The 21,082-nt window shown below is 35.0% G+C and overlaps 1 long non-coding RNA gene across 1 annotated transcript; it reads left to right on the top strand.

Annotated features, from left to right (window-relative positions):
- Positions 1 to 12,046: 12,046 nt before the first annotated feature.
- Positions 12,047 to 20,853, top strand: LOC146998192 (uncharacterized). The gene is made up of 2 exons (XR_015040034.1): positions 12,047 to 12,483; positions 19,618 to 20,853. It is a non-coding gene; the product is annotated as an uncharacterized LOC146998192 (long non-coding RNA).
- Positions 20,854 to 21,082: the final 229 nt, after the last annotated feature.

Raw genomic sequence — 21,082 nt, 5'->3', positions numbered from 1 at the left:
GTAGATCTGTTATAATAATGTTTTAAAGTAATAGCACAGACTGTTTTAGTTACTTAAAATGAAACCTGTAATGTCTACTAACCTGCTCAAAGTAGCTCTGGGAAAATGTAGATATACTTGCATTTATAGCGTTTTCAATTTTCCACTTTTGTACAAAGGTTTATGCTTGCTTGCTTCGATTTTCTGTGTCACATAATTTATGCAATATTGTTGTTACTATGTGACACAGACTATTACTATATGTGACACAGAGTTATATTACTGTTAGGTAACATGCTAGATTACATACTATACTATATTATAGAAAGTATATACTTTACAGATGAATGGTTCTCAATATTTTTTTGCCTTATGCACCCCTTTCACTATTGAAATTGTCATTTCTTTGAAAAATACGTGTATTCTAGGCTTCTGTAAATAATATTAATACAAATGCTGACAATAGCGAGAAAATGGTTAGTGCCTATGGCTGCCGTACCGAAGAGCCCGGTTTCCAGTCTCGGGAAAGGCATGGATGTAAACTGTGTCCTTTCACATAGGAGGCAATGGTGGCCGCATTTTAGGTGCCTTCATACTAAAACAACTACCGCTTCTGGTCTTAACAGTGGCCAAAGCCTAAAATAGATAGTGGGGGGGGGGAAAGGCCTCCCTTTTTTTTTTACTAATAATAGTAAAAAGAAGCCAACCTTTGCTTGTTAGTGAACTCAATTTGTAAGGACATTATGATTTTTTTGGAAGCCGGAGAGATGAAAAATTAGCAACGCCTTTGCCGGGAATCGAACCACGAACCTCTGAAATACCGGCCCAGCGTGAGAACCACTACACCACGAAGGCACACTAGGAAGGCGGGAGAAATACCTTATATATCCCCCTTTTAAAGGGCGACTGGGATTTTTAGGGTACCCAATCGCCAAATCCTGGGTGAGGAGAAAACATCATCCAACACCCTTTTTTTAGTTCGGGCGCCACTGTAGAGACATTAGGATTTTTTTGGAAGCCGGAGCGATATGGTCACTTTACTTAACCTGTTCCGCCAAACTAAGTTAATGGCACTACAGGGTTAGGAAGTTATCCTAGTCATTGCTAGCAATCTGACGGTTAGGCCGCCTTTCTATATTTTACATTAATCTGTAGTTTCTTGGATATAATTATTTTCATTCACTTGCTTCATTATTTCTAAGATGCCCTTCTTGCAGTAATAGTCCGTGAACAGTCTATTCATATAGGATATGTGATGTAGTCGGAAGGAAAGAACTGCTGTCGAAGGTGCTCTCTCGGAGGGCAGGAGAGCAGGTAATGAAGTGCGTCTAAAAACGCCTTCGCCGGGAATCGAACCACGGACCTCTGGAATACCAGGCCAGCGTGCAGAACCACTACACCACGAAGGCACGCTAGGAAGGCGGGAGAAATACCTTATAAATTATGTGAGATCAGTTGCCACTGACCGAGGATTTTCTCTCGTGGTCATTGATAAAGCCTTTAAACAGTTCTCATCTTGCCTTCAAAGAATTCCATTATAAGAATTATATTATTATGTATACATTCCATTATAAGAAATAATATTAATAACCTTATCGTGCTTCCATTTCATCCTTCTTTCAGTTATAAAATTGCACGGATTCTCCAAAAGTTCCATTTTTAACTCATTTTCTTGCATATCAATAAAATCCATGGTTCGAATCTTAAAGATTCAATTTCTGAGATTAATTCTTGGGGCATTTATACCATATATCATGTTAGTGTGGTAGTGTGGTTTAAGATGATCACAAATCGTATGTTCGAAGAAACGAAACTAACAATTTTGATAGCTTATCATAGTTGGGGGTTTAATCATAATTTTGACTTTGAGTCTGCAAAAATTTTTTGAAAAACTTCTTCCATTGGGAAGATTTTATTGAAGCTTTTCACATTCACAAAGATTTATCTTGTTTAGTTAATGAATCCAGTCCTTCCTAACGCTTTAAAAATGTTATTAACCTAAATTTTTAATTTCTTTACTACTTTTGCCGATAGATGGCATTACCTTCTCTTTCGCTTTACTGCCGTAGAATACAAATACGAACGTTGGGTCCGCAGCTTTCCAGTTTTGCAGATTTCTTTGCTTCTGAAGAAAGGAGACCAGCACCTTTTTGCCCTCAAAATCGATTGAGTTCTTGGCAAATAATGTTGTTGCTTTACTAATTTTATGACATACACATTTACTTAAATTTCGATTATTTTTTAATGTGCTTCGCAAATGACACAAGAAAAAGTACCAAACCTTGAATAAAAGTAATTTTTTATATTCATACATTAAAACTAGTTAACAACTAAATAAGACTTACCTCATCTCCACCTGTGAAAAATTTTAATTATGTATTGGTTGCAAATACGGTGCTTATAGTTTTAGAGACTCATAAAGATATGGAACTGAGCTCATGTGTGTGAATGTTATTAAAGGAAAAAGATAAACAAATAGATTGGCTTTGTTCTTGTCACTGAGTGCTTGTACATCCAGGTCACGAGACTAGAGAAATGTAAGAGAATTTCCACTTTGGTAAATTTAGTTTGTAGAGACATTAGGTTAATTGGAAAAAGCCGGAGAGATGAAAAATTAGCAAACGCCTTCGCCGGGAACCGGACCACGGGCCTCTGGAATGTCGGCCCAGCGTGCAGAACCACTACACCACGAAGGCGGCAGAAATGCCTTATAAGTTCACCAAGCGACAGCTGGTGGCGCATCAGTGTCCTGAAATTTTCTTTTGAAGTAAGTTATTTTAGTAGTTAATTCAATGAACTGGAACTTCCTGAAATTAATGTGAGTTTAAATATTAATGTTTAGCTGTCAGTGTTTTTAAATTATTAAAAATTCTTGCAGGAAAAAAATTTAGGACCTGAGATAGAAAATAAGTATAAATTTGGACCTTTCCCTTGGTATTATTAATATTATTGTTTATGAATGTTTTAAAAAATATTCAGTAGGGAAATTTAAGGTATATTTTCTTTTTAGCCCAAAGGGACAACTTGCCCAGAAGAGCTATTAATTTAGTTTTAGCATTTTGCGTTGGTTCACTATAAACAGCCTTTCACTTTTCAAATTGTTGCCACCAAATATTATCGCCCTATATTATATTTAAAGAAATTAAATAATGAAGAATCTGCAACATGTATATATATGTTTCTCGCACTGTGAAAAAACAACAACACCGGTACCTAGAGACATCAAATTTTGAATAACGTAGTCGTCCACTCGAATATGGGCATGTGGAAACCACATTTGATATTTGTTTTATCATCTATTTCATATTTTGTAAAATTTTGATGAAGTTTTGATTCTCAGAACTCAGAAATTTCAAAGCTATCGGTCGCAACACAGAAAGAAACTTTTTTATCTCCAGAGAGAGGGACTGTGTATCTGAAATTCTAAAGATATGCTCATTTTAAAATTATTTTTGCGATATTGCTGTTGAACAGAATTTTATGGTTTAAATGTGAAGAACATGATATTTAGTGAATAAAGGTAACACAAAAAACGTTAAGAAAACGCCCCTTTGGGCGTAATGTAAAATCTAAGAGCTTTCAGATATTTTTTTTAAATTTAGTTTTGTTTTGTTTTCTCAGATGTCTTAAAATTTTGTTAATAAATGTTCTGACTCGTCAGCCGCCTTTTTCAGATCAAGCATTCGACCCGGATGCCAGTTTGAGACCATTGGTACATGTTATATAGATCCCAGACTTAAGATTACTAAAAAAAACTAAACAAATCAAAATCAAACAAGAAAGTACTTAACTCAAATTTTTGAATGAAAGACAGTTTTAAATGTTTTTCGGAATATATTAATTTACAAAGAAATTTAGTGCAAGATTTCTCAAAAAAAAAAGTAATTTTATTTCAATATTGATTAAATTACCTCTCTAGTTTATCTATATTTCTCTTAAGATATAGCTAAATTCTTACCACTCTGAAGTGTGTATATTTTCTCAGCTACTCCGAAAAGAATATTTTTCGAAACGAATCTGATTGCATAACTCTTCCGACCGGTAACCTCGTAGCCGCTTCTTTACGAGTTTTATCATTATTTTTTGCTAAGTGAATAGTACAATTTCAAAGATAGAAACCATAAGAAAAGGAAAAAGCAAATCTTAAAAGATTCATATTTTAACGTCGCACCAGAGGGTTTGTTAAAGATTTATGCTCTCGCTGAAAAGCATCGCCGGTAACCAATTTGCTTCTTAGACTCACTCCTGCTAACACATCCTCCCTTTTTACTTCCTTGTACGAAGTAAAAAGGAAGTATTGCAATCGCGAAAAGTTTCAGGCATCATATTTCAAAGCAAATATCCATTTTCACTGCTGTAGAATACAATAACGATGTTTTTGCTTGACATCTGTACGTGAGAACAGAATAAAAAACTCCTTTCCCCCCAAAAAAACGTAAAACTAATTTAAAATGAATTCTGAAGATAATTTTTGGTGGCGTCTGTGCGTGCGTACGTACGTATCTCGCATAACTCAAAAACGATTAACTTCAGAACGTTGAAATTTTGTATATAGGACTGCTATAACATGTAGATGTGCACCTCGTATTTTGGTTGCAATTAGCCGAACCAAAAGTATATAAATATATCCACTCTGTTACTCGGCTCAGTGATCTCAGTTTCTTTATTTTTATATGTTTGTAAATTGTGCATTTTTTGCATTAAAAATAATTGAATTACGCTGTTCTTATCTTCCGATTAAGGTTTTTATGCCTTTTATAAATCTGCTGTTCTTATCTTCCGATTAAGGTTTTTATGCCTTTCATAAATCTGTATGCAATATTTTTAGATTATCAACAATTTAAAAGTTGTTTAAGTGCCGCTAAGCCTAAGAATTTTTGCCGTGTCGGCCATTACTTTTTTTACATTTGAAACAACAGAATAGGCCAATCTAAAGAAAGTAAGCTTTGCAATAACAAAAATAACGCCTTCTTTTATTATTGCGAATTAAATCATGCTTAATCCATTCTGGAATATATTCGAAGAAATAAGAGTTTAAGATTTACTTCATAATTTTCAATACAGATATTTTGAGTTTTTATATATATTTGCCTTGTCGCGAAGTGAAAACTGAATTAATTGAATGAAAAATACTGAATTGTCTGTGAAAAACTGTTTCTTTTTTTTTTTTTTTTTTTGCGGGGGGGGGGTTGATTGCTTAATTTCTTTTATACATCGTTTTAGATTTATTATAGTATTTGAATAGAACATGTGGCAACGATTAGGTAATTCTTCAAATGATATAAATTTTGTGCATTCTGATTTAAAAAATAAGAAATGCCTAAAATCCTTTACAATGACACAGTTAAGCAGAAAAACCCGCTGGAAAATTTAGCAAAAATAATTAACATTTTCAAAGATCAGAAAACCCTTTATCTCATGAAATCAATAACCACAATAGCTCAGAGAATTAAATCAGCTTAATCAAATATGCAGAAACTTTGTCTAGCTTTTCAAGCCATCGAGATTATTTTGAACTTTGCAGATCAAGATTAATTCGCACCTTCTCTCGAGACAAGCATAGCCGAGCAGCAGAAATCCTCAAGCTGCAGATCCTCACATCGTCGAACCACGTTTACTTCTCTCTTCTAGAGACTCTGCACTAGGTGCAAAAAGTACGTTCCATCTTACTGGATTCAACTCATCATTAAAGACACCCTACTTATAATATATTGGTAAAAGCCGCACTCGGCCGATTGCCTCTTAATTGTGTTACGACATAGTTAAAAAATTGATTGAAATGTAGCGCTGTTAAGTGAACCTAGGGCCAAAGTGTCGCTATGGTAAACAAATATAGTGAATTTTTAAGAGCGCATTTATTATATTGTGGTTTATGCGCTATCGACGAAGTAGATTTAATGTTTAACAAATGTAGTGAATTTTAAAGAGTACATTTATTCTATTGTGATTTATGCGCTATCGACGAAGTAGATTTAATTCAATCCAATAAGTTTAAATGAAATGCAAGAAAAAATACATATAATTTAATATTCCGTAAAAGGACGTCATGTGGTGCACACATCAGATTTTTTAGCTTTATAGTTTAGCATCGCTTTATCTGCACTTACACCGTATCAAATTTAATTGCGAAATGACAAAATATTTAAAAACAGCAGATCCTTAAAATTCCTATAGAGTGATAGGGACTGCCATAATTTTTTTTTTTTTTTTACATTCGCCATATTTCTTTAAGAATAAGTCCCTCGAGGTGGCCAGCCACCTAAAAGAGTTATCACAAAAAATAAAAAATATATATATAATGACTTTAACAATCTGGTTAATGTCATTTCATAAAAATATTTAACATTTCAGCCATTTGGCTTGTTACTCAGTACAGCAAAATTAAATTTGAAAGTTAAATATCTAACGCTTTACTGAATGGCACCATGCTGGTTCGTGAAGATAATAATTATTCTATTTGGGGCAATGGCAATACATTGCTTGCATGTAGCCGAATTTAAAGTTTAAACACCTTTCATTTTGCCGAATTCAGCAGTCTGGCTCCCTGGAAATAAAAATGTTTTGTTTCGAACAGTGTTTCCACTTCTCGCTTTCAATCAAGAATTCATTAAATTTGCATAAAATATGAAATATTTTTTTAAAATATTGGGAATTCAAAAAGTCAGATTTCCAAGGTTCGATGGGAGGACTAATGTACATAAAAAATTCCGTGGCTGTAGATGCCATTGTTTTTCCACATTGTGAGGAACACACATATATACATACATGCAGATTTTTCATTATTTGATTTCTTTAAATATAATACATGGCGATAACATTTGGTGGCAACAGTGTGAATAGTAATTCGGTCACAAAAGTGAGTTTCCAGGATAATAACCCCTCTGGTGCTAACAAATATTCACATATGTAACAAATTACGTAAATTACGTATTCACTTACTTTGGACTTCTATAAAACTAAACGAAACAGAGCCCGATGTTAATCAGGATAGAGTGCTGTACGGGTCTTTCACAGCACAACGCCATAAAAAGATCGAAAACCATTTTTCATCATGAAAAATGTCGAAAATCCTTATTTTTATGATAGTAGCCGTATTAATGTACTCGAATGACCTATGTAATGATATCCAAGCAGAATTCTTATCGACCGACATTTACTAACCATTTCTCAGAAGAAGAAGAAAAAAAAAGATCTATCGGAATTTTTTTTTTTTTTTTTTTTTTTCCCCGCCAAAAAATAGTGCTGTTTTGACCAGCTACCAGACAAAATTACGCTTTTCACATCAGTTGCAAATGCGATTATTGCGCTCAATGGTTTCACTTCTTCACTCGAATTCGTCCTTTTATTGAGTAATATTTAATAGTTAGCGTAACATAGTGATGAACTAAGTTTCTAATGGGCTCTAGACAAAACTTAAATTGGACCTTCATCTACGCAAGTTACTTCTCATGAAATATTAATTAACACCATTTAAATTTTTTACCGATGACAAGAAATGCAAACATTCATACAGTAACAGCTGTATAACAAACGAATTTTGACATACAGAGAAATGAACCAAAATACCGGATTTCCTCGCATTTTTCCCCCTAGCCCATAGCTTTTTAGTGCTATGTCCTGAAAATTTTTAAGACATTCATGTAATTTTCCCCTTCTTCTGTTGCACATAATTGTTCCCTCTGAGGGGATAACTTATTGGTGAGTAGTATTCCTTTTATTATTTTTATTTTTATTCCATGTACTCAACTGGTATTTGCATTTTTGTGTTAGCATTTCATCCATTTTACTTTACGTTTCACTTAATATTTGCAACGTATTTTATGCACATTCTTCGTTCAGCTACCCTAATGCGGAAGGTGTTCTTACACTTAAAAAATTTTCCAAATATCGGATTTCACCTTACTTCTATTATTTACGTTCCAGTTCATTGTAACCTAATTTACTTCTAATGTTTTTCAGCTTTTGAAATCTGGGTCTGTTGTTTCTGCAGTTCTCCTTTGTTCCTTTGATGGCTCTCTTGGGGACTGCGGTCAGAGTTCATTAATGTGAGGTAACTGAGCCGGCCACGTCTTCGGTCAAGTCTCATTAATGTGAGGTGCCCCTGGGGCTTTACAGGGTAATTGAGCCGAATGCCTTGCGCTAATATTATTATGTATTCTTTGCAGATTATTATATATTATGTACCTTTGCGACAGTGCAGGTTTCTTTTAAAGAAATAATATTGTGATAGTTACCAGTAGTTTACCTACGACTACGTTCCATTTGTTATGTTCTTACTGTAACCAGGTTCTTCGGAAATTAATTTATTCGCGTAATATTCTCCTCTCGTTTTTCGAAAGATAAAATGAGTTTAAAATATGACTCGGAAACTACATGATTTCCATATACGGCCTATTAATATACTTTTTTTATGCGCTTCATTTAATTTCCTGAAATTATTCTAATTTAATTGATCTCTCAAGGCAAGTTGAAAATGACATCAAAATTGAAAATTTTGAAATTACTAATAGATCTAGTAGCAATCTAGTAGCTGGAAAGGGTCTTTTAGTACAGCAAGCACAGCAAGAAGCCATAGTCTTTTTTATCCTATCTTTAAAAAAATTAACTCATTTTTAAGCAGAGGAAGAATTTTTGCCTGCTGCTTTATTTGCAGGTATGGTTAAGTAAATTATTAAAAGTTGTAACAGGACTATTTGGATGTAACGGAACTATTTTATCGAACGCCATCTAGTGGTGAAGAGAACAACTTACACCAGTCGACCTTCAGCTGCGATGAGGATAGGTTCTCCGATATTATGTCTAAGTGACTCGAACGTTAATTCTAAATATTAACTGTCCGTTTTGGTGTATGTTCTGCTTTGACGTATATTTTCTTTGTAACTGTTTCTGTGCTATGTTAAATACTTTTAGTGCCAGCAGGTGTTTATATTTGCAGAAAAACAGATACAAGACTATTAGCAGCTATGCTAACTGAAAAGTGACCAAACATCACTGGTCACTCTTAGTAAAAAGCTTGTTGTTATGGCCATTTTAATGTTGTTGTATTGATTGTACTTTTCTTGTTTTTTTAACTTTTATAGCGCCTTGTATTATTTTTATTTAGTGCATTTTACGTGATATTTTACAGTGTATTTCTGTTTAATGAAATTTTAGGCTTTTATTTTATTCCTTAATGTTTATTTTGTGTATTATGCTATAAATCTTGTACCTTGAAATCAATTGACATCTGAATTGCAAATATTGCTGAACTAGAACTGAGCATCAGAAATGAGCAAGATCAGAAACCCTCCTTACGAGACCTGGAAAACTTTTTGGCTAATCTTTGGAATATGGTAACAGGTAGTTTGGCGACATTTTGGTAAGGCGATAAAAGTTACTAGTTAGGACTTTAGTAGTGTACATGGATAAAGTCAAGAGTGTGCACAATGCCATTTTTGTGCAATTCTGGGATGTTTTTTTAAGTGAAAATAGGTCGACGTGTACATAGATGATACCGTGTATGTGCTATTCTTAAAAACGCAGCAAGCAGTTTGCGATTCTGCACTTTCTCCCAATTTCGCACCTGATCTTCGTCATGATTAAGCATTTTTGTTCCATAAAACTTCTAGTATAAGCGTAATTCGGCTAGCAGATTGATAGAAGAAATTTTGAGTAAAAAAAAAAAAAAAACATGCCCTTTACTTTGTGAAAATAAAATGGCGTCCAAAACAAAACTAGCAGGTTGCTGTAGCAGGGTTGGTTGCCAAATTTTCGCCAAAAAATCGGCATGTTACCATAATCCAAAGATTAACCAACTTTTTATCACGACGTTGCTCACCTTTAATGATTTTTGGCCAACTTGGCGATATTTTAGAAGTTTCCAGAAAATGCATTTTCAAAAACCTCCGTAACAGTTTTTCTAGAAGCCTTCTGAACTGCTCTAAATGTTGAGACAAATTGTATTTATGAAGTATCCCTATAAATATTGAATTTATTAGTTCATTTTTTTGAAGAGAACATATTGAGAAAATGTTTATTGCGTACATTAACAAAATGCCATTGTTTTATTTGCTTTAATGAATATTTTGAAACATACTAATTAAAATGAAAGAAAATAATTATGAATAAAATAGAATGAATATTTAACTGAAGAGAAAGTTACTGTTGCGAGTATCATTTAATGTTTTGTTAAGATTAAAATTAGAATTCAGTTTAAATAAAAGTTTATCATAAGACATTTATTTATTACCTGATAAGTAGTTAACGAATATTTGATCAAATTATTATATGTGCTTAATAATTTTTCTGGGTACAATTTGAATTTGTAAGGATATTGCATGATATTTATAAAGTTAAGATTTGATACTTTTAATTTCCTGTCAACAGTTTTAAACGATAACTCATTACATTGTTTACATGTACAATGTTGTTTAGCATTGGTATAAACATTTTTCACTTAAAGATGTAGTTAGTATCATTAATTTGAAAATAGTGTAAGTGTAAATATATTTTACTACGAATAAAATCAAAAGAAGAACAATAGCAAATTCAACTTTATTCTTCCCCTCCTCCCTGACTCCTCATACAATTATGGCTTACCTTACCAAAGCGAGAAAAGAAGATTTAAAAACTCTAGCTACAGAACTGGATTGGGCATGAAACCCTAGCTACAGAATTGGAGTGAACGATAACATGCGAATGATAGAACTGTTATGTTGTTGTTGTGACTTATCTCACTTGTCTGACAGTAACATCAGAACAGAATACATCATGGCAAGGAGAACAAGATTGCACCAGTCATTGGCAAGGGCTTTGAGCACCATTCAGGTGATGTCAGTACGTCTTTGCTCAATTCCGCCCCCAATTTTGATAGAGAGCACCCGGGGGCATGGATACGAGAGCTTACCACCCCTCTCCCCTACCATCAACGTCTCGAGAAGACTTTTGGCTCGCCGCATATTTAGAGTGCCCCCAATGCCGCACATACACTATACATTTGCAAACATCCATACCTTTTCCAAGATTCGAACCCGGGCCTTACAGTGTGGCAATCAGCCTCGCTAACCACTAGCCCGGTTGAGCGTCTGTGATAGACTTTAAAGATCTTATCCTCAAATCTTAGACTTATGATGAAGCTTTTACCGAGAATCTTCTAGAAACTCTAATCGAAACCGGATAACAAGAAAGTGGAACAAAGATCTAGAAAAATGCAGAGTAAACAACAAAAACCTGTTATTAGAGTTGGAACGTTTAAAATTAAACCCAGCAGCTGCTACCTCAAACCTAACTATAGAGCTGTTCCTTCAAATGCAGCTATTCAAACAAATATTCAACTCTTAATGCCTAAGTTTGCTGAAACTTCTGACATTGCAGCCTGCCTACAAATTTTTTAAAGACAATGTGATAAGTATTTTCTCCCTCCTCGGAGCATGCCTTCGTGGTGTAATGGCAGCACACTCAGCACGTATTCGAGTGGTCCAGTTTCGAATCCCAGCCAGGGCATTGCACATTTTCCATGTTCTCCTGATTCAAAAAAACCTAACGACTGTACAACTGGAGCCTGAACTAAAAGTTGGTGGACAATAAATCGTAACCAAAGCAATTGAGTTCCCTTATCCCCAGTCGGCCTTTAACTCTTTGAAGGGCGGTGGTTACCTACAGTAACCACTTTTTCTATTGAACGTCTTACTCACTCGTGTGAGTGGTTTTCAAGACTGACCGTTTTTGAAGTTCTCTTGTACGTCACTAGATGGTTCCCTTGTAGCTCACTAGAAGAAACATAAGCCAGTAGTTGATGCAGCAATTCGTCTTCAAGAAAATAAGTACCGAAGACAACAACACGATGATGTGCACTCTGCAGCACCAAGAAAATAAACATAAGAAAGAACAGTGTAAAATGAGTGTGGGAATGCAGCACATGCAAAGTTGCACTCCGTTTGAAAAAGAAAAACGGCTCGACTTAAGATCACCAAATGTGGCGATATGTGTTTTGCACTGGTTTCTGGCGCAATTTCATGTTGTGGGATGGTTTGGAGAACGATGTTGTTTGTATGGCAACCCTTTTGACGTTGAAACTTAGAGACGTGGTGGCAAGATTCAGTCGTGTATTTTAGATTGTGTAGAAAGTAAATTTAATATTAAAAGGTACGATGTTGGAGTTGTTAACGCGTCTTTTGTTCACGGGTGTGTTTATGCGGATAGAAGTGCATTTTTGGAATTTCTGTGGGATTCAGGACTTTAAAAACGGAGTTTGGCGTGTCCGAAATGCGGAGCTGATATGAGAAGTCAAACGAAGAATGGTGTTTCTGTTAGACTTGTGTGGGTTTGCCGTCAAATGGTTGCTGCTAAAGTATGTGGCTTTCAGTGGGTTTAAGATTTGGATGGTGGTTTTCATGTAGTAAGTTAACTTTGGAGGAAGTTTTTATCGTTGCTTTCGAAATTTTGAATCACAGAAAGACATGTGATATAGCAAAATCGTGGCACTTTTGTTGACAGACATTGCGTGACTGGCAAAATTTTATTCACGTATGTATTATAATAAGTGCATTTTATTTTATTGTTTTTATTTTGTAGAATGTTATGTTCATTGTTTTTTTACTATGAATTTCTGTTGATATTTGAAATGTTTGTAATTTATTTTAGTTTATTTTGTTTATTTGTGCGCAATGCCTAAATTGTGCAATTCGTAGATTTTTTTTTTTTTTTAAAGTTTAAACAGAATGGTACACGGAAAACAGAAAGTACCTGGCATTCTTTGAAATTTATTGTTGTTCTGTTAATTTATTAAAGCGAGGTGTGCGTACTTCGTAGATTATTTCGCTGCCTAGATTGTGCAATTCGTAGATTTTTTTTTTTTTTTTTTTTTTTTTTTTTTTTTTTTTTAAGTTAAAACATATCACTGTGTACATGGATTCTTGTCAAATATTTTTGGTTAGAAACTTTACGTTTTTGCTATCTAAATTTTTTGTTTTTGTTTCGGATTTTTTGCTTAAATTGTGTGTTTAAAACGGGGTTTTTCCTGTGCGAAAATCGCGTTTTTGGAGACATTTTAGGCTTAAAATTCGAAATGTTGACAAAAATTTAAATAGTAATATGGCACCGTGGAGCTTCTCGCCAAAAATGTTTGGCGAGAAATTTGGCCACCTGAGGGCACATATAAGAGTAGTTCCAGAAAAACTGTTTCCATGAGTACCATAGAGACTGATTTGTAGTGATGTATTCTGTGGGCGTGGTCACCGACACTAACCACCAGAAGCGGTCTTTTTTTTTTTCCACGCGTCAAGACAAAATATGTGTAATTGTCGCAAATAATTTCATTGTAATACCTGGTATAGTAAATAAAACAAGAGTTTTGCTGAAAAAATTAATTGCCTTTTCCTGTCCCTCAAAGAGTTAAAAGAAGAAGTATATATAAGGTGTTTTGTCCGTCCTTCGAGCATGTTTTTGTGGTATAACGGTAGCACACTTGGCGCATATTCGAAAGGTGCAGGTTCGAGTCCCGGCAAGGGCATTGCACATTTTTCTTGTTCTCCTGCTTTAAAAAAAAAAAAAACTAATGACTCTGCAAGTGAATGTAAAATAAATAGATTACATCACTCACCTCCTACTCCCTCTGCTTATTGAAATTTTGCGGATTATTTTACGAGAACCGAAGGACAAATTAGTAGATTACTCGTACGTAAAGAAGATTCCGTTTCAAAGACTTGAATTAAATGCTGAATCACTTCGAACCAAATTTACCATACACCAGAGACAGCTTGCTCGAGGAATCGCTTTCCCAGACTTCGGGCTAATAATAATAAATGTATTTTTTATTTTAGCCCAAGGGGCGTTAGCCTAGAAGGGCTATTAATTTCGTTTTGACATTTTACGTTGGTTCACTATAAATGTCGGTTCATTTTTCAAATTGTTGCCACCAAATATTATCGCCTGTGTTATATTTGAAGAAATTAAATAATGAAGAATCTACATATAAGAATGTTTCTCGCATTGTGATAAAACAGCGGTACCTGGAGCCATCCAATTTTGAATAACGTACGTCTAAATGGCATGTGGATGCCCAAATTTGGAATTTGTTTTATTATCTATTTCATATTTTGTCAAACTTTAACGAATAATTGATTAACAAACTCAACGATTTCAAAGCGAGCAATAGCAACACTGTACAAAAAAAAAGAAAAAAAAAAAAAAAAAAAGAAGAAGAAAGGGGGGAAAAACATTTTTATCTCCAGCGCGCGAGACTGTGTATCAGAAACTCTGAAACTGTGCTCATTTTAAAATTATTTTGCTATATTGCTGTTGAATTAAATTTAATGGTTTGAGTGCGAAGAACACGATATTTAATAAATAAAGGTATCACACAAGACGGTGAAAAAAACGCTCCTTTGTGGGTAATGTAAAATCTTAAAGCTTTCAGTTTTTTTTTAAATTTTTTATTTATTTATTTTTGGAAATGTTTACCAGCTCTTCAATAAAAGCAAAGAATAAACTAGTTCGCTTAAATTCTTTTCCCGAACTTAAAATTTTATAGTCATGCGTACAGTTTGGAAGTGAATGACCACTTCTGATGCTAACCACGAACTGAATCCCGTTCTTGTACCTTAAACAGGAATAGTATGAATTCTCAAGCAACGGATGACATCAGGTCTCTGGTTTATAATTTATTGCTGATTTTTTTCCCCTTCTCCGATAGCATCTAAAATAACCACAGAAATTCGGAGCATAAAGTTTTTGTTAACCGGAGTGGGAATCTTAATATTCTGTTCTTCCACTGTCTGATGATGAGATATGGGTATAAAATAAACTACATCTATATCTCATTATCAGATCCGCTGCGATTTATCACGAAAAGAGAATTAAAAAAAAAAATCTGAAAGTTTTCAGATTTTGACGGTCGCCCAAAAGAGTTTGTTAAGGTTTTTGACGCTCTCGCTGAGCTCGCTGTCTACCATTCTGGTGTTACGCTCACTTCTGCTAACCTATTTTTATCTTTTTAGCTTTATTATTAAGCTTCATTTCACTATATGGAAGACTATCATTCACTATATGGAAGACGTGCTCTCATTCTAAAGCTGTATGTTACGCGCTGTGGTCAAGAATTTTATAAGAATTACAGAAATTCGAAAACATAAAAAAAATCTGAAATCTTCCAGATTTTTACGACCGCCCAAAAAAGAGTTAAGGTTTCATACGCTTTCTCTGAACTCGCAATCTATCAGTCTGCTGTTACACTTACTCCTACTAATCCCCCCTTTTTTATTGCCTTTTTAGCTTTTTTGTTAGGCTTCATTTTCTCTGCACTCACGCCATATGCAATTCAACAGAAAAATTACCAAAAAAAAATAATAAATAATAATAAAAGCAACATAGTAGCATACGTACTAGAATTAACGGTGCAGTGTTAATTGTTGGCATACAGTTTTTTACTTTTTACAGATTTTTCTCAGTTTGTCATATCAATGTTCAATTTCCTTAATAAGATGGCTTGTAAAACTTTTTTTGTGTGTGTTTATATTATTAACGTTTCGTGTGTTAACTTTAATTATTAAATATGGTGTTTTTTGCACTTACGCTACTTAAATACGAAAAAAAAAAAAAAAAAAAAAAAAACTTTATCTCCAGTGCGCGACTATGTCTGTCGGAAATTTTAAAGATATGCTATTTTTAAATATTTTTTTATATTGCTGTTGAATTGACTTTTGTGTGGTTTAAGTGCGAAGAACATGATATTTAATATATAAAGATAACACACAAAATGGTAAACGCTCCTTTGGGGATAATATAAAATCTGAAAGCGTTCAGATATTTTTTCTTCTTTCTTTTCAATTTTTTCGGTCTTCTCTCAGTTCATCATATTTCAGCGCTCTGTTTTCTTAGTAAGTCTAACACTTACTACTTACTTCGTCTTTTTATTATTAACGTTTTATGGGTTTATACTATTTATTAAATATCATGATCTTGGCGCTTACACCATGTAAAATTCGATTCAACAGCAAACTGACAAAATATTTAAAAACGGCATATCTTTAGAATTTCCGACAGACAGTCTCGCACGCTTGAGATAAAAATGGTTTTTTCCATACAGTATTGCTCCCTTTGAAATTGTTTGGTTTGTTAATCAACAATTCGATAAAGTTTTACAAAATATGATATAGATAATGAAACAAATTCAACACTTTGTCTTCCAGGTGCCCATGTTCGGGTGGAGGACTACATTATTCAAAATTGGACCACTCTAGGTACTGTTATTTCTTTACACTATGAGAAAAATGCATACATTCGCACAGATTCTTCATTATTTAATTTCTTTAAATATTACAGGGTGATAATATTCGGTGGCAATAAATTGAAAGGTGATACACCTTTTACAGTGATTTAACGCAAAATGCCGTTTCGAAACTAGTATCTCATGCGGGAGTCCGCCGAAAACATCGCCGACGAAAACGTTGCGGAGAAAACAACACAAGGCGAAAACGTCGCGGAACAAAACAGCATCGGAGAAAATAAAGCAAAGAGAAAATATCGCAGTTCTAAAACATCGTGGTTCAAAATATCGTCGTCGAAAATAAAGCGATTTAAAAAAATCGTCGTCGAAAATATCGTGGTAAAAAATAATGTATGCACAAATCATCACATGCCGATAACATCGCAGACATGCGTTTTTCAGGTTTATTAACTGTAAAAGGATATTTCCATAATCATTCGTGAGCGCAAGATGGAAAGAAGGATAATTTTTAGTCCAAAGGGGCTTTGTCCCTGAAAGACTATTGTTTTCGTTTTCGCCTTGCGTTGTTTTCTCCGCGAAGTTTTCGTCCGCGATGTTCTTGCCGCGATGTTTTCGGCTGTAACCCTCATGAACTAACGTCCTTTTTGGCTAATAACTAGAAATTATTTTATTTATTGATGAAGTTTTCCGCTTCCAGCTGGGGTTCATGCGAACTACATATTTGTTATTAGAGTGTAATTTTCTATTCATCCAATTACATTATCTTTTTACTTACACTGAAATACTATAAAGCGTTTGCTTCTTGAACATTGCTCGGAATTCGATTTGTTTTATCCTTAGAAATGGGTTATAATAAGAGATTATATCCTTCTTCCCTGCATGCCCTTCGTGTCCTTCAATTTGAAGATCCATGGTTCAAATTCGAGCGAAGATACGATTTATAAATTTTTTTATCTTCCCTGATTTCGAAAATCTAATTTCTCTACAATGCTGCTCAACTAAAATGTGATGGACAACCTGGGTTGTCACCAGCAGGATTTGGCCGAGTGCTTCTTCTCAGTTCTCATGCAAGTGGGGAAGATTATAACAAACTAGTAACTCCCCCCTCCCCGATTAGCTAACGAATCCAATAAGCGAAAGCGGGAAACTTGTTATAGTATGGATCCCATGGGAATGAGAATAGGAGAGTAAAAAGTAGAAAATAAATCCAACCTTGCATAAACATTCAGAAACCTGGCTATAAGATTAAACGAAAATTAAATTATAATTAAATAAGATTAAATAAAAAGTAAACGAAGTTGAATTAATTATTTTATCTTTTTATTTTACGACATAACTGAAACTTTGCGCAGATACGAGCAGTTAACAAAATAAATCGACTCATAAAAGGAATCAAAACTTTACTGTAACACAATGTTTCGAATAAAAACATTGCTAAACTTTTTTTTAATATTAATAAAAACTGATCAGTTGTGTGCACCTGCGTCACACATATTTTTTTCTTTCTCCTGGCCTTTTCTAATGTAAGATCATCGCATATCCCTGCATAGCTGTGAATCCAATCCAGGGAAGTTTGTAGTTGATTTTCCATATTTCCTGCTTCGAACAACTTAATGCTTCTACGTGATGACAGCCGCCAACCGGGATAATGGTTAGTGATTCTGACTGTCGTACCGAAGCGTAAGGTTTCGAATCCCGGAGAAGACATAGATATTTGTAAATGTATAGTGTCTGGGCGGTATGTGGACTCTGTAAATGTGCGGCGAGCTGAAAGTCCTCTCGAGAGGTTGATGATAGGGAAAGAGGGATGGGAAACCCTCGGACCCCTGCCTCTCCAGAGTGCTTTCCTTGAAAATTGGTTGGGGGGTGGCGGAACTGAACAAAATCATACTATCACCTGTAGGAGGCCTAAGGTTATTGACAGCAGTAGGCGCAATCTTGCCTCCTTACCGCTATGAATTTCGTGGGCTTGCTCTGATATCAACCAAGCTAGATTAGTTGCAACAACAGCATGATGACAAGCGATATGTGCGCATTATCATCTAGTTCAATTAAAATTATTTTTTAAATCACTATTGCATCTTTCTTCTTTATTTCAAATATATTTCTGAAAGGCATTTTAAGGTAACTCAGCCAATCTTTTATTTAAATTAGACCTTCAACTGAATATTTCATGTGGAATGTATTTTGCAAATTAATTCTTTTCACGGCGGAGTACAAATTTCTAATAAAAGTGAAAATCATCGTGGATTATTCGACTTCTTTAATGAAAACGCAAGGCACCGAAAAATACACGATTTTCTGAAAAGATTTAGACTAAATTTTTCGGGATATTCACGCACCTTTAATTCTGTTTAAAATTCATCCACCAGCAGCCGAGCGGTAAAAGCCGCTGAATATTGGAAGCTCGGTCTGGGGGCTCGATCCCGGCAAACGGGCTGGCTGTGTAGTTGTTTTCATGGTTTTCCCCATGCCTAACCCTTTCCGGCACGCTAGCTTTTAAAGTCTGAGTTTTGATTTAAAAAAAAAAAAAAAAGGTAGCCAGTCTAATTAGGCCTAGAGGAGTACACAAGTAAAATTTTGTGAAGATAGCACTTATCGTTTTTATTCTGTGGGTGTGCCCAAGGGCACACTGATTGGAATAGAGCTTCGAAAAGAGTGTTGAAACGAGAATTGTTGTCAATGAACTGACCGATGAGATGCGGAGAAACCAAGAATACAGACTCTCAGTTATCCTAGATTATCGGTGAGCCCGGTCTGGGCACACCTAGGGTTCACCGTTTGATTTCAGGCAAGATTTCCAGGTAAAAATTTAAAACTAATATAGAATAAGGAGATTAGCATACAGCCAAAAAATAACATAGAAATTTCTTTTCAAACAAATCCTTTTATACCTAAAAAAAATCTGGAAGATTTCTTTGAAAAATGAGGGTCTTAAAAAACTAAACATGGCTAAAATATATGGGCTGGTTTGTGTTGAGCTGCCATTTACTATAAATAAAAAAGGTTCAGAGTAACCTATAGTAACCTATAAATTCTTTTTCATTCAATTTTTCTGTGCGTACGGAAGGAAATTTTTAGGTGTGTCCAGACCAGACACACTGTGCCGCAAAGGCTTAATATACGAGCGATTTTTCCTCAGAAGATTCTCCCCGAAGGCAACTCTCTCTTTAGGAAGATAGCCCTCGAGTGCTTTGCCATGATCAAACGAACCAAACCCACCTCTTTAAGCTGAGTATATTTTGCGATAAGGTGAAAAAGATAACACTCCACGTAAATATTTTTTGAAAAAAATTATTAACGGTTTTAGATCAGTGAAATACAATACTACTGCTAGTACATTCGTAACTAATAGCGCAAGTATTTGTTAATAATTATATTTATTACCATTATCAAACTATACATATTGTTACGTTATATTCTCTTCTTTACAGGGTTCGTAGATTTGGAGTGAATAACGACGACACTTGATGAACTTTCGAAACACACTTTATTTAGCCAATATTAATCAGGAAAGTTCCAAAGTCACGTTTTACAGTCGTCGAAGATCTACACTCACTGGAACAATCAGCGTCACAGCCTTCAAGTTATCAGTCTATAACGTGGAGACAGCTTCACTGCAAAGCACCAGAGTACAGCTCCCGACTCTGCTCGGTCGTTCTCGGAACTCCACATACTCTCGAGACTCTCCACGCTACAATTCACGATGCACTCGACGGCACACAGAGCACAGCTCTTTAACTTCTTCGGTTCAGTCGTTCCCGGAGCTCAACACGCTCTCTCGACGATGCACTAACCGCGATACACTAAGAGACTCCTCTTTCGATGCACTCGGCGACCCACTTGGTACTCGCTGCCCAGCTGTCAACTCGATCGACTCCGCACGGACTGACTAACTGACTCGAGACTAACTATCTCACACTGACTCTCCGCGTACCAGCAGGGTTTATATAGTTTTTGGCTTGTGTTCAAGAACATTCTGGGCTAAACCGGTAAGAATTTGTTCCAAAAGGTTCTTCATCCGTCCATGGCATATCGCCACTTTTGTCGCCGAAAGGGCGATTTCTAGCCAAATGTGGCAAATCTGCCTTCTCTTGCCATTTATGGCAACTCTAAACCTACTTTGCGGGGAAGCTGTCTTACCGCGCCTGGACATTTCGTAGCACTATTGTTGGATTGTAAACCTAAACATTTTGCATGGTGAATTAAGGTAGCAATAAAGCAACCTTAATTCACCGCAAATTTTCACTGTGTAGATTTCAAAGTCTATCAGACATTGTAGATCCCTTTTCTTCAGGAGCAAGAATGCTTTTAAGCTAAAGATATTAATTCCAAATTAGAGCTTTCTTACGTTCTCTGATTGAAATATCTTAAAAATTTCATATTTCATTACTTATTGACTCGACAGATGACTCTACTTAGGTTTTCCTTTTACTCATTCCATCGCTTTCGATATTATATGATTGTCGCCCCTTTCACTTTTGTTATATTTTCTTTGGTACATACGTATTATACGACTGGAACTGTCGCCAAGGAGCGAACTTTAGCGCCAGTAAGGAATAAATGTGATGTAACAGCACACTCACAATATCTACGCTTTCGTGTGATGTAAATCCGATTGGTTCTAGATAAGCCAGCTCTTGTTTTTATGAATAAAGATATAAATTAGCTGTTGTTGATATATTTTTTCTTTGCACTTTGAAAACGTGATTAAAATTCTAGCCCTGCCGTCACAGAGCAGCAAGCGTTGGATTATTTTTAAAGTTATGCCATCCTACCATAAAAGAAAGTGTTTATCAATAGACACAATATGGTCATCTGAATATGGGCAATAAAGCAGTTATAGATTAGAACAATTACCTACGAGAAATCTGTACTTATAGAGTTCTAAACGGAGCT

The sequence above is a fragment of the Stegodyphus dumicola genome, chromosome 3, assembly GCF_044657685.1.
Source record: "Stegodyphus dumicola isolate Sdum_Otavi_A_Nest chromosome 3, ASM4465768v1".
In the NCBI taxonomy this organism is placed as follows: Eukaryota; Metazoa; Arthropoda; class Arachnida; order Araneae; family Eresidae; genus Stegodyphus; species Stegodyphus dumicola.
Note: the sequence above shows the minus strand (reverse complement) of the source record. Positions and strands in the feature narration are given on the sequence as shown.